Source organism: Mustela putorius, unplaced genomic scaffold, assembly GCF_011764305.1.
Source record: "Mustela putorius furo isolate JIRA1106 unplaced genomic scaffold, ASM1176430v1.1 tig00000107_pilon_pilon_pilon, whole genome shotgun sequence".
Lineage (NCBI taxonomy): Eukaryota > Metazoa > Chordata > Mammalia > Carnivora > Mustelidae > Mustela > Mustela putorius.
In genome coordinates this window covers 75,888-90,223 of record NW_025421284.1, presented here as the reverse complement: position 1 = coordinate 90,223, position 14,336 = coordinate 75,888, and positions in this window count along the sequence as shown.

The window sequence follows — 14,336 nt, the reverse complement described above, 5'->3', positions numbered from 1 at the left end:
ATCTTCGTTTCCCTTGTGCCCCCTCCAGCTGAGATACTATATTGGTTTCCCAGGGAAGCTGTAACAAATTACCACCAACTTGGGTGCTAAAAACAACAGCATTTTCTAAACTATGAAATGTATTCTCTCACAGAAGTCAAAGCCAAGGCTTTGGCAGAGTTGGTTCCCTCTAGAGGCTCTGAGGAAGAATGCGTTCATGCCTTTCTCTCTAGCTTCTGGCTGTTGCTAGCCTTTTCTAGGCATGGTGTGGGGCTTCGAAATTCCATTCTGTGTGTCTGTCTTCAGATGGCCTTCTTCCCTTTTTGTCTCTGCATCTCCTCCCCTTATGTCTCTTACAGAGACACTGGTCATTGTCTTTAGAGCCCTACTGAATCCAGGATGAGCTCACACAACATTCTTAGAGTGATTACATCTGCTAAGACCCTTATTTCAAAAGTCATATTCTGAGGTTCCCAGTGGGGGAGATTTGGGGGCTTCTGTCCAGCCCACTAGAGATACCAGCATCCACAACTAGACTGCAGCTCCACTCCACTCCTGCACAGACTGGTGCAGACCTTCCCTGTAGGTAGTCTCCGAGCCAGTGGCCATGGGGTTGTTCCCCTTCTCTTGCCTCCTCAGATACAACTAAGCTCTGTGGTGCACGGCATAGCAAGATACCTCATTGGAAGCTATTCTTGGTAACATATATGAAAGCAAAGCAAAACTAGGAGAATTTAGAGTGAGGAAATATCAGGAAATTCCACCCTTGTTTAAACAAAGCTATCATCCACTGTCCCATTTAAAAATAGGTGATATGGTCACATTTTTTAAAAAAGTAGAAGGAAAGGTTTCAAAAGGTTTTCAGTGAATACACTTCTTCCAACAACTTGTGAATTCTTTCATTACTTATAGTGACTTTTCATTTGATCTTGTTACGTTTTCCAGATATATAATCACATCATTTTCAAGTGAATTTCCAATTTTTGAGGTTTAATTTATTTTTCCAATTGCTTTGTCTAGTACCTCCAGAAAAAAATGAACATTAAAATGGTGGTAAGAGACACAGTTACCTGTGTTTTGTTTGTTTGCTTTTTATCTAGTAGGATTGATGTTTTTTGTCTTTTAAGTAGTATGTTGGCATTTGGGTTAAGTAAGTTTTACAATTTGAAGGAAGTAACCATCTGTTCCTACTAGAGAGGTCTTATTTTCTCCTTTTCCATTTTGTTTTTCTTTAAGGAATGGATCTTGAATGTATTAAAAGATAGTTTTGTCACTGTTGGACACAGGATTGTATGATTTCTCCCATTGTATAATATTGAACATTCTTGACTTTTTTTGGATTAACTCAGTAGGTCATATTATTTATCTATCCGATGCTTATTTCCTTTGGCCAATAACTTATGAAAGATTTTACATTTATTTTGACTGTAATAAGAGCAAATGGACAGCGCTTGCCTTGGGCTGTGTGCTCTACTCATGTATCAGTGCATTTCGTCTCAAAGGTTCCTATAGATAACACTAGATTAGATCAGATGCTGTTCCTTTTCTTTCCTATGAAAATTCTTCTGTTTAGATTTACTTTCTCTTCTATAGTTTGTTTCTGTCAAATATATTTTCTTATAAATACAGTCTCTTTCACACAAGCTTTCAGTGATTTTTCATAGTGTTGAGTAATCTCTGGTCATGGTTTCAATTACTTCTGTATCTGTGTTTGCTTCTCCTTCTCCCTGGTTACTTTCTTATTGTTGAGATTTTCCCTTTCTCTGTTAATTCCAGATTCATCTCTCTAATATTTTGTTTATTTTGTTTTTTTTATTTCTACAAGGAATGTAATGTGGATATATTTATTATTTTTATTAATTTGGGGTGTTTTTTTTAGTTCAGTTTTTTTCTTTGTTTGATTTCTTCCAGTTTTTTTTTTTTTTAACTTCTAATTTCTTATGTTAGATCCTTGAGCCATTTTTTTCTCTTTTTTCTTTTTTTTTTTTTAAATTTTATTTACTTTATTTATCAGAAAGACAGCGAATGAGCAAGAGAGCACTAGAAGGGGGAGCGGCAGGCAGAGGAGGAGGCAGGCTCTCCTGCTGAGCAGAGAGCCCGATGCGGGGCTCCATTCCAAGACTCTGAGAACATTACCTGAGCCGAAGGCTAACTAAGTCCCCCAGGTGCCCCTGTCTTGTTCCTTTATATTTTATACAAGTATGGACCAGCTATAAATTTTCCTCTAAAATCTGCTTTAGCTCTATGCCTTATATCTTTATATGTACCTATCATCATAATTTTCTAGATATTTTGCAGATTCAGTCTATTTTTCAACATAGAGAAACTTTATTGCCCCCCCCAACTGAATCCCTAGGGATGGAGGATTTTTCTTTTCTGTTTTTATTAGTAATTTTAGGTTTGGTTTGGTTTGGGGTTTTGTTTGTTAGTTTGTTTTTGCATTAAGATCAGACAATTTTCTATGTTATTTCTACATTGTGGATTGTCTTGAAGCCATCGTTCGGTAGTCTATGGCCAGCCTGAAGTTTTATTATTTTCCTTTACAACAGAATTGATCGTTCTACCTGGATGCTCACTGGACCCCCCCCCCCTTTTTTTTTTAAGTCTAGCAAGAAGTTACTGTGATTTGAAGTTTTATTGATATTTTTGGCTTCAGTCTCCATTTTCCAGAATCCTTTTAATCTGAACACTGTTCACTGTGAATGCTAATTGTTCTTGGGGTGCCTGGCTGGCTCAGTCAGTAGAGCATGCATCTCTCATTCTTGGGGTTGTAGGTTTGAGCCCCAAATTGGGTGTAGAGATGACTTAAAAATAAAAATCTTAAAGAAATGAGTGCTGATTGCTCTCAGCGTCAACACAAGAGCACACTGAGCACAGGTGGAGGTGGGTCACTGCACTATGTGACACCCCAGAGAACACACTTGCTGTAGCCTCTGGAGATGCCAACTGGCAGAACCCCCACACCTCGAAGCAGGGGAGCTTCCCACAGTGTGTCCAGTGAGATCATCCCTTCTGGAGACTAACCTCCTGAACATACTGAATGCAGGAGGCTCCCACTGACATTCCTACAATTGCAAACCAGGGACTTGGCCTTCACACATTATGGTGGGTCCCTCACCCTGGATAGGTACCTCTCTACTTCCTTTCTGACATCTGCATGCTCCTCCATGAGGGCCCTCTTATGGTGTCTTTCCTTGGCTTCCTACCGCTGAGCCCTGTATGCTTTTACGTAGCCCTCACACCTGCTTGGAGTTTGGAGGTTCTATTGATTTTCTAATTTTGTTGAAAATATAAATTACGTGTATATTTCCCATGCTCTTTGGTGTTATGAATAGTTTCTAGGAAAAGATGAAATGTTATCTTGTGGGTCAAAATGGAAGTATTTAGTTTTTAACTTTTTTTTAAAGATTTTATTTATTTATTTTACAGAGATCACATGTAGGCAGAGAGGCAGGCAGAGAGAGAGAGAGAGGAGGAAGCAGGCTCCCTGCTGAGCAGAGAGCCCATGTGGGGCTCGATCCCAGGACCCTGGGATCATGACCCAAGCCAAAGGAAGAGGCTTTAAAACCCACTGAGCCACCTGGGTGCCCCAGTTTTTAACCTTTTCTTTGGTTTCTTTAAAATGTCACCTTCTGTGTCATGTCTGAGCCTGAAACACTAGATCAGGATGGTAACCAAAGACGGGAAGGGGAAGAAAAGAATAGAGACTAACTAAAGTTTATTACCATATGGAATATATTTCTAAGATTCCTAGCCACAAGTTGTATCAGTCAGCTTAGGCTGCTATAACAAAACACCACAGACGGAGTGGTTTAAACAACAGATATTGATTCTCTCACAGTTCTGGAGGTTGGGAGTCTGAGATCAGGGTGTCAGAATGTTTGGGCTCTAGAAAGAGCCACCTTTCTGCTGTGTTCTCGCGTGGGAGGGAGGGAAGGTACAGGGAGAACGGGAGAGGAGACAGGATGAGAACAAGTGTCTGTGCTCTCGCATCTCTTCTTATAAGGACACTAAAATTGAAGCAGATCAGGGCTCCACCCTTATAATGTCATTAACCTGAATTCCTTCCTTTACTCCAAACACAGTCATTTCCACGTATGGATTTGAGGGGGCTACCGTGCAGTCCAGCAGCTACCTTGCCTGGTTTACTAGGTTTGCAGGTCTGAGTCTCAGCACAGTGTGAAGGACTCAGCTGCAAGTCTTAAGCTCTAGCCCCTGAGCACTCCTGTTCTCTGTTTCTCTTTTTAAATTGCTCTGCCAGGAGGCAGGCAGACCGATGCAGAACAGAGGGACAGTCCATGTGGCAAAGCGGTCCCTGTCCTGGGCCACAGTGTGACCAGTGGGCATCCCTGGCCTGAGGCAGGGGCTGTGACTGTGGGAGGCTCCTCCCTGATTCCCGTGCCTCCTAAGAACCCCACGCTTTGCTCTCGCTCCCTCCCCCAAGAACCATCGTGCTGTGCTTCAGTAGGCTGATTTGTCTGTGTCTCCTTCTGTTGCACGTTGCTGGGGTTTTTGAGATGAGCTTCTGATGTTGGTGGCAAGAACTAAAGCTTTTCAATATGTTTATCTGTCCCGGCACCAAGGGTACATGGCGTTAACTGGATGTGTGCGTGAGAAAGCATGAGAGGGACGGAATGAATGGGCGTGAACACGCATACCCACATGTGGAGGCGCAGCCTGCCTCTCGGTGCCTTTGATATCACCAAGTGAGGAGAATAACAGGTGGTTCCTCCTTGTTGCACCGTCTGCAGTCACGATGCTGAATGTGATGTCCGTGCATTGGTGGCATCCATTCGAGGGAAGCAGGGGGAGTGACCGCAGCCCCAATAGCCTCCACCCTCTGCACTTGCGTTCTCAAGATCGGTCAGATCTTCACATGGAGTTCGAATTCCTTCCTGAGCTCTTCCCACCTACAGTGTTATAGAAGAATCAGAAGAAAGATACAAAGATGGCTGAAGAACTGGAAACCGAATATAGAAAGAGACGTTCAAGGACATGAAATGACTTGGGGTGGACAGAAAAAGGAGACAAAATTCACGGGCTCCGGTGATGATAACATGATACATAGAAGAGTCCCGCAGCCCCTGTGAGCTTAGTCTCTGCATGTAGCGATCATCTTATTTTGGATGTTTAGGCAGAGGAGGGTCACCAAATTCCTTTCCTATTTCATACAGAAATGGAGACATTTTCAAAAGTCCTGAAGACACAGAGATGAGCTGCCTTACACATGGCTCAGAAGGTTTTGTCCACGAAGAACCTAGTGCTGCTCTGGGTTATGCTTCGACGTAAACCTCTGGCTTAAGACGATGAACAGGTCGAAGACGGCTGTCCTTGATGGAGTGCATAGCGGCCTCTCTGCAGCAGAGCTGGGCTCCCCTTTGGAAGGCCTTCCTGGCTTTCCCTGCCGAAGAGAACCCAGAATCGGGCAGTTCTACTCATCAGGAACTGCAAGTCCGCGACGCAGGGAAACACATTTCCACTCTCAGCCTCATCACTTCCGGGCACACCTGGCGGTTGTGGAACGGAGATTATGGATGGATGTGGACGAGTCCCAGCAGAAGCCTCCCCTGGGGAGTGGGGTGCTGCCTCCTCCTGCCGGCCCGCACAAGCCCTGCAGAGTTGGTTCAGCAGTAACTGGTGCAGTTGATTACCCTTCGACTTACCTCCCTTGAAGAACCTTCTCAGACGGCCCTAGGGCCCGGGACATCGAGGCAGGAACCCTGCAGTGCCTCCTTGCTGGTCATTGCCTGGCGTTCTCAGTTCTTTATGTTGCACAGCCTGCTGTGTGTCGAGCCTTTCGGGATACTTCCCTCAACCGGAGTTAGCCTTTACCAACCCATCTAACAGTCTGGCGGCCTTTTGAGGAATTTGGTCAGGTTTTTTATTAGAAGGAAGGTTTCATGCTGATCTAAATATTTTAGAGCAAGAACTGTCACTTCTAAATAAAACTTTTAAAAGCAAACATATCGGGCACCTGAGTGTCTCACTGGTTAAGCATCTGCCTTCGGCTCCGGTCATGATCCCAGGGTCCTGGGACCGAGCCTTGCGTCAGACTCCCTCCCTGGCGGGGAGCCTGCTTCTCCCTCGGCACCCTCCCCCCGCCCCAGGTCATGCTTGCACATGAGCACTCTCTCTTCTCTCTCTCTCCAAAATAAATAAAATCTTTAAAATAAATAAATAAAAGTAAGCATAAGAAGTCCATGGTTCCTTCATTTCCTTCCCCTTAACTCTGTCTCTTACAGAATTTAAGGAATCTTGTGGGTTTCTATAAAAAGGCTAGGTTTGTTTTTTTTTTTTTTTTAACATTTTTATTTATTTGACAGAGAGAAATCACAACTAGGCAGAGAGGCAGGCAGAGAGAGAGAGGAAGAAGCAGGCTCCCTGCCAAGCAGGAAGCCCGATGCGGGGCTCGATCCCAGGACTCTGGGATCATGACTTGAGCCTAAGGCAGAGGCCTAACCCACTGAGCCACCCAGGTACCCCAAGGCTAGGTTTCTGTCTTGGGGGTAGAGTACATTCTTGCCTCAAACTTTATAGATTATTTCAAGCTTACCTTTTGGACCACTTAAGTTTCTCATTTCTTACTTAGCATGTTTTTAAAATCTAATATTTTCTAATGTCCACAGACTCAAAGATATTTCCATTTTATCGCAGGCCTCTTGGCCCCCCCTGTGCACGATGTACGGTCCATTTTGACGATCTCTGGCTCCAGATCCCCGGAATTACTTCTCTGAAATAGAAGTTCGCTCGTTGCCTCCACTTCGGCCGCCACGGCCAGTTCGAACGAAGCATCCCCCAAACTCAGCTCCTTCTTGTTCTGCAACCTTGCGAATGGCTCCGCCATCGGCTGGCTTCCCGGCCTGTAGGTTGGGACCCGTCTTGCCCCCCTCCTCTCGCCCTGCTAGAGACCAGCTTTCTGGTCGTTGTCCTTCCTTCAAGGCCTAGTCTCCTTCCCGCCCTCGACCCTGCTGCCCCGGCTGGGGTCCGATGGACGCATTCCTTGCTGCTTGGGGAGCTGCAGGAATACCAGGCCTGGCTCGAGGCCGGATGCTCGGCTCTCCCAGGGACATCCTGAAGCTCAGGTCTGCCTTCATCATCCTTTATTCCCTGCAGAACGAGTCACCCAGCTGTCTTGGGGGCGGCACGGGAGGCCCCTACGATGTGCCCCTTATCCACACCCTTCCCTCCGGGGACTCTGAGCTCAGCAGATGCTGAACCACAAGCCGGCGCCTGACTCTGCTTTGCCTCTGTCGTGTCCTCCCTGTGGAGCTTCCCACCATTGTCACCTGGACACTGCTTGCGAGCCAGCCTAGGTGTCTCGCCCTCTGGCACGTGAACCTGCCCCAGGAGCCCACGTGCGAGCTCTGGGAGTGGAGCCGCAGTGCTCTTCTCCCCTGGAGCCCGCCACTCTCCCCGGCTCCTGCGCTGCCTGGGCACCCCTCGTAGAAACGGCCTTGTCTTTGCTCTCTGGGCCACGGCGGGCGCACAGGTGCTCTCTGCGTGTGTGAGGTACGGGTCTGTCTACCCCGGTGAACCTCGTGCCGTGGCTCTCGGAAAGCCTATGGGGGTGCTGCAGGAGCAAAGACAGAAGTTAAATACTTCGGTGAAATATTTTCCTGCCGAATCCCCCAGAACTAAAAGGCATGCTTTCCCTTGTCAAAGTCACTGTGATGTGTCATGGAAAGAGCTTTAATTTTCGAGTCACAAAGACTGGAGCTCAAATCCCCGTTTGTGCATGAATTGGTTGTAGGAATTTGAGTGAGTGATTTCACTTCTCCCACCCATCTGTGGACTTATCTGTAAAAGAGGGCCAGTGGCAGAAGTGGACAGAGGATTAGGGCTCGGGCGTCCGTAATTCCTAGCTGAGCGCTTGGCCCACATCAAGTGTCCAGTAAATGGCAGCCACTCAAGAGCTTGTGGCTTTCTGGGGTTTTTCTTTCTGTAGCATATTTTTTTGTTGTTGTTGTTATTTTTCAGTAACATGCAACATAACTTTTAAACTTAGGAGAGAGCATCCTGAGGCATGTAAAACGGGTGAAAACACGGCACATCCAGTGAAGTATGCCGTCAAGATTTCTTGGAGCAGCAAGTGGGCGAGTCGTGTGACCCTTAAGGGAAACCGCGTCATATCGCATCAGGCAGATCAACAGTTAAATGTGTACAACTGTGGAGACTCATGATGGGGCGTGGGAGGGGCACGTAGGAAGTAGTTCTCAAAACCCATTTCTTTAACGGTAATAATAACTTTAATTGTATTATTTTTGCAGATCACGTTACAGTTTTAATAAATCTGTTCTCATAAATTTAGATAGCTTACCAAATTAATGTCAGTTGCACGTTCATGAATCTATCTAGAGACGTACTTTGAGTAACTGCTACATTCCAGTCCTTTCTAAGGGTGACCAAAAAGACTCGCCTTACAATGGTAGTAACAAAGACTTCAAGCACTGTAGTGTCTGCTGGGGAACTTTCAGGAACACAGAACGCGTAACAGTTTACAAAGGGAGATGATTGTTCCCTCTGCAGTCGAGTTAGTCCAGCGCTGTCCACAGCCCAGACTCTGCAGCGAGAAGGCGGGCGGGCTTGCGAATGATAGCACAGCTCGCTGGTCAGTCAAGTGTGAGATTGCCAGTGGGGCTTACGGGGGAGTCCGTGAGCCAGGAAGAAAGACTTGGCTGTGATCTTGAACAGGGGTTCACGGTCTTTTGCTGGGAAGAACCACAGAGGAAATATTTTTGGATTTTCGGGCCATCTGGTCTCTGAGGCAAGTGCTCAGCTCTACTCGCCGTAGCGCACGAACTCCTGTGAGCAACACACAAGCACATGCATGTGTCTGGCCAGGTGCCAATAAAACTTTATTGCAGAATCAGACATTGGCCAGACTGGACCTACTGGCCTGTCCTACAATAACAACTAGAAATCTTGTCTTCCCTCTAATAACTTACACCCCACAATAGCCTTTAAAAATTCTTTAAATGAAATATAACTTCTCTCTGAAATTTAGGCAACTTCCAAAGCACTCATTTTCTTCTAGAAATAGATCTCCATCTTATTCGGGGGGGCCTCAGACAATGGCTCCCTGTGTCACATCCCTGGTGAATGTGAGGTTGGTTTGTATTTAATTGGTCTCAATGCCTCCACTCTGGCCATAGGACTCAGGGTTCCTCCCCTTCCCACCTCCAGTTTCTCTTGTGCCCTGAGCGTGTCTTGATGTCTTTGCTGGATTTTAAAGCAGATGCTTCGGATTTCCCGTAACACAGTCACATTTGTCAACACCGTGGAACTGGCTGGGAGGTTGAGGCACACGTGCCATCCATTCTTCAGCCCGGGGGTGGGGGTACTGCCTAACAATTCCCCAAAGAGCAAATGAAGGAGCAGAATGAAAAATTCCCAGGATATGGTGGTCAGCACTTCGCACTACTTGTGCCACGGCTGGGGTCTGTTTTAAAAAGACAGACAGCGTCGGTGCGATAAGCCCGAACACTTTACTAAAAGATGGTTGATTCCTAACCTGCCTCCTGTGCTCCCAGGGCAGCTTCTCCTTCTGTGTGGTCCACATGGAGGGAGGGATGAAGGGAGATGAGAGAGCCTTCTCAGGAGAAAAGGCCCTTAAGGATGCTCAGCCCGTCCACTGGCGCCTTGCCAGCGATCTAGCAATTCAGCGCTCTGGCTTCTCCGTCTGTGCTGAGAAGCCCCTCACCCCGCCAGGGCTGCCTTATGCCCATGGGTGCATGTTTGTAGTCCGCTCTCGGGACCGGAGCGCACGATACTGTAACAGAGCACACAGTACTGTACTGGTGCGCACGACACCGTACCGGTGTGCAGGATACCGTACCGGAGCACACAGTACTGTACTGGTGTGCACGACACCGTACCGGTGTGCAGGATACTGTACCGGAGCACACAGTACTGTACTGGTGTGCACGACACCGTACCGGTGTGCAGGATACCGTACCGGAGCGCACGACCTGTACCGTACCGAAGCGCACGACACCGTACCGGAGCGCACGACACCGTACCGGAGCGCACGACACCATTGCATCACCCCGCGGCCGCGTGATCCTTTCCATTTGCTGCTATTCTCATTTCTCTCCCGTGAACCAACCAGCAAGTGCTTCTCAGCAATTTCAGCTTCTGCCCCAGCCCACTCCCCCCTGGGGTCTTCATAAACCATTGGGATATTTTGTTTCAAACTCTCTGAAAATGTAGCCTACAGGGTTTTTCATGGTCGGCCCAAAGCTGGCAGCTAAAAATAAAATTTTAGCTGACTGGCAGCATGAGAAGTGCCCAGATCAGCAGATGGTGCGAAATGCAGTTGTAAAATGAAAATATATTCAGGAAAATACAAAACGCTTCCATGTATTAAAGGTCTGGTGGGAACACAGGCTCTTGGAAGGCGCAGGGGAGTGTGAGTTTGGGGCATTCTGGAAGCAGAGGGTGTCTGTCTCTGAGAGGCACTGGAGGTCCTGCCCCCGTCTTCAGGGCAGGAGAGAGAACTGTGGCCTGTGGCCAGGACGACGGCGCCCCCTGGGGGACGTCCCCAATGGAGCAGGGAGAGCCACCACACCCAGCGACCCCCGTGTCCCTGTGCCAGGAAGTCTTCAGACGCCCTTTGCAGGGTCATCCCGCTCTCCCTGCCCCATGTTTTAAAATCAGAGGCTTGCTTGGGGGGGAGACCGAGATAGTGCTGAGAGCAGCCGCCGCAGGCAAGGTCGGAGACGTGAGTCTGCAGCAGATAGCGAGCGGGACGGAAGTAGCATGAAAGCCAAGTGCAGTTTTGTCCAAATTAGAAAGTGGGACAGATCGCGGACGGTCAGATTCGGTTTTTTGAACGCATGGAAGGCAGAAGGTGAGCCACTGTCTGCAGCAAGGGAGCAGCAGGATGTGACAGTCTCCTGAAGAAGAAGCCTGTTTAGGGATTTTAGTTGGCTTCAGATTGCTGGGTGAGTGCGTCCCAAGAGCAGAATTATCCTGTCTCCAGGAAGACGGTGTGATGCAGAGCCGCATAAAACAAAAGGAAGTGATGGAGTTCACAGTGACCCCTTTGTCTGTATCTTTTATGATGACATGCATTTCCAGAAAACAGGTTGATCATGGCTAATGCATGAGCATTTACTCATGAATTGACATTGAGTTAACTAACGTCTCTTTTCCCAGGCATTTTCCGTACCTCAACTCGGGGTGACCTCTGGCTACAGTGGAGAGGCCCCTGAGGCCGGGAGAGGCGGCGGGTGTTTCGGGTTGTTCAGCCTGTGACAGCGGGTCTAGGACTTAGGTCCGGGCAGCCTGACTGCAGAGCCCACACCCCTAACCACAGTGGGAGGCCATGGGTACACTCCCTCCCTCTCACGGTGACCATTCATTCAATGCGAGATAGAGGTTTCCCAGAGTCACATAATAAAAGTCAAATTTAGATGATTTTCTTGACTTTTAATGGCAGACTGAGAAGGAATTAAACTTTTGGCACAGGGTCAGTAGCGAGATGTGCTGGATTATAATTTAAAGCCAAGTTGGGGGAGACTTACAGCAAGAATGGGGTTTCCAAAGTCGCTGGTGGAACCATTCCCACTGCTGGTGATGGGTTACGGGTGTGAAGCAGGAATATCGGTCCAGAGTCACCTTTCCTGGGAAGGCAATAAAAAAATAGGACAGGAGCAAGAACAAAGGAGGGGGCATGACCGAGGAAGCTGGGGACATGGGCTCTGGGCCAGCTCACCGTGAGCCAGGAGCCCTGTGAACCTGCTGCCGTCCCCGTGTGAATGCCCTCATCTGTCAAATGAGGGGTTTGGAGAGAATGATCTCGAGGTCTTTCCCTTCTCTGTCCCTTCGTGACAAAGTGCAGAGCACCGCTGTAAAAACTGCTGTGGGAAACACTGAAAGGGAAAAGGATCATGGCCCGTGGAGAGGTGAAAGTTTCCGGAAATGGAATGGTAGAGTGGGGTACTCCGGATGGAGAGGTGCCGGGCAAATTCAGTTGGAAGTATGGACCGTGTGGCCCCAACCGACCAGACATGGACTCTTGTTGTGCTTCCAGATGCAGGCAAAATCACTCGCGAGTTCTCTCTCTTCTTGTTTTCGGCATTTGCTTTTTAATGAAAAGGGATAAAACAGCTCAAGAAGAACTATAATCCGTTTACCTGCGTGACCCTTGGAAAATCTGGAAAACTTTATGTGAAGCGAGTGTGGTAAGAGAAAGCAAAGAAGCAGGGCACAAGAAGCCGACACAGGGCTCCCAGGGCCCCGTCCCAGGGGCCACCGCGTGGACCTCTCCATGAGGCTGTCCTGAGGTTTTCGTCCAGTGGCTGTTGCCAGACTGTAGGCTTCATGGCCACATGCCATTTCACAGTTTATTGGTTTAGATCTTAAGTGATTCAGTTATGTAAGTGGGAAGCAGAAATAACATAATTCTTTAAAATGCAGATTCCACACAAAACAAATACGGCATAAATCCCTCAGCTGTCCTAAGATCGTTTCCCCCCAAGATTGCCAACTTGCTTATCTTTGCAAAGAACCAGATTTCATGTTTCTTGGTTTTTCTCTATCATTTTCCTCATTTTAATTTCATTAATTTCTCTTCTCTACCTTTATCTCTTTGCCTCTGCTTGCTTTATGTTCAATTTGCTCTTTTTTCTCTACTTTCCCAAAGGAAAGCTTATGTTTACTAATATTAGATCTATTTTTCTAAACATGCAAATTCAGGTGCAACCATTTTCCCTCTAAACGCTGCTTTTGGTTTGCATCTCACAAATTTTGACGGATGGGTTTTTCATCTTCCTTTTTGTTCAGGGTATTTTAAGATTTCCTTTGAGATTTCTTCTTGGACTGAAAGATTATCTCTAATATATATTGTTTAATTTCCAAATATTTGGAGGATCTTCTGGCTATTTTTCCTGCTACTGGTTTCTGGTTGGTTAATTCTTTTGTGGCCTGGGAACACACATTGTATGATTTCCACTCTTCCACATTTGTTAAGGTTAGTTTTAGGTCCAGAATGTGTGATCCATTGTGGTGAATTTTCCATGCATTTTTGAGAAGAATGTACTCTGATATCGTGAGGTGGAGTGCCGTTTCGGGGTCGGGTTGATGGATCGTGCCGTGTGCAGGTCCTTTAAACCCTTATGTCCGTTCTGCCTGCTTCATTTCTTAGCTACTGAGAGAGGGACACGAAGTTTGACTATATTTCATGGATTTGTCTGTTCTTTCAGTTCTGTCAGTTTTTATCTTATGTATTTTGACTCTCTGTTGTGAGGGAGCATACACATTTAGGATTATTATGCGTTCTTGGAGAACTGACCTTTTTTCCATTATGTAATGCCGTCTTGATCTTTGATAATTTTTCCTGTTCTGAAGTCTTAATTTACCAAAATTAATATGGTTATGACAGCCATTTTGGGGTCTTAATAGGTGTTTGAGTCCACTTTTTCTCCATGGAGACAGAACTAGTAGTGAATATATTTATTTATATTGTGTTTATCCCCAACACAGTTACCGATGGCCCTCTACACAACATCTCAGAGGTTTCAGGAGTAGGCTCTTGCTTGTAAAATAGCTGCTTCTTCTCCGCAGAAAGCCATCTGAAAGTCAACTTGTGATTCAGAGACAGAGAAACAAATCTCTCTCCATTTAGACCTGAAGCAAGTGACTGGCTGGTGCTTCACTCACGGTTTTCCCGTGCCCTCGGCAGGTGTGGGTCCCTTCCCTGTGACAAGGAGCAGCCCCCAACACTCATTTTTGCTTGTTAGAGAAGGGTCCTACTACAGAACCAGCAGGGACTTAGCTAGTGGTGAGCAGGCAGCACGGGTTTCCTATGGCTGCTGTAAAGAATTACCACAGCGTTTTGTGGCTTAGGACAACACAGATTTGTGGTTCTTATAGTGCTGTAGGTCAAAAGTAAGAAATTGGTCTCACTGGGCGTTAGAATCAAGGTGTGGGCAGGGCGGTATCCTTGGGAAGGGTCTGTAGAGACTCCCCTCTTCCCTCCTGCTTTTCGTGTTCCTGTCATTCCAGCCTTTTCCTTCCTCAACGTGCGTGTTCAATCAGCCTCTCTGATCTCCCCCCTTTCCACCTGCACAATGCCCCATTTAGGTGTTTACCCACCCCAGCGCCATCCAGGATGAGTATTCCCATGCCCAGATCAGTAATTGAATCACCTGCCAAGTCCCCTCTACCCTGTGGGCTTGTATTTGTGGGTTCAGATGTCTTGGTGTGGGGCCCCCCCGCCCCCCCACCACGGAGGCTGTCCCCCTTCTCTCCAGTATCACCTGCTACACGCACTGCTCTGCTCTGGAAAGGAGGGTAAGTAGGGTGAGGGCAACAGAGTCCGGGAAGCATCCAGGGACGCCCCTCCACGGGAAGAC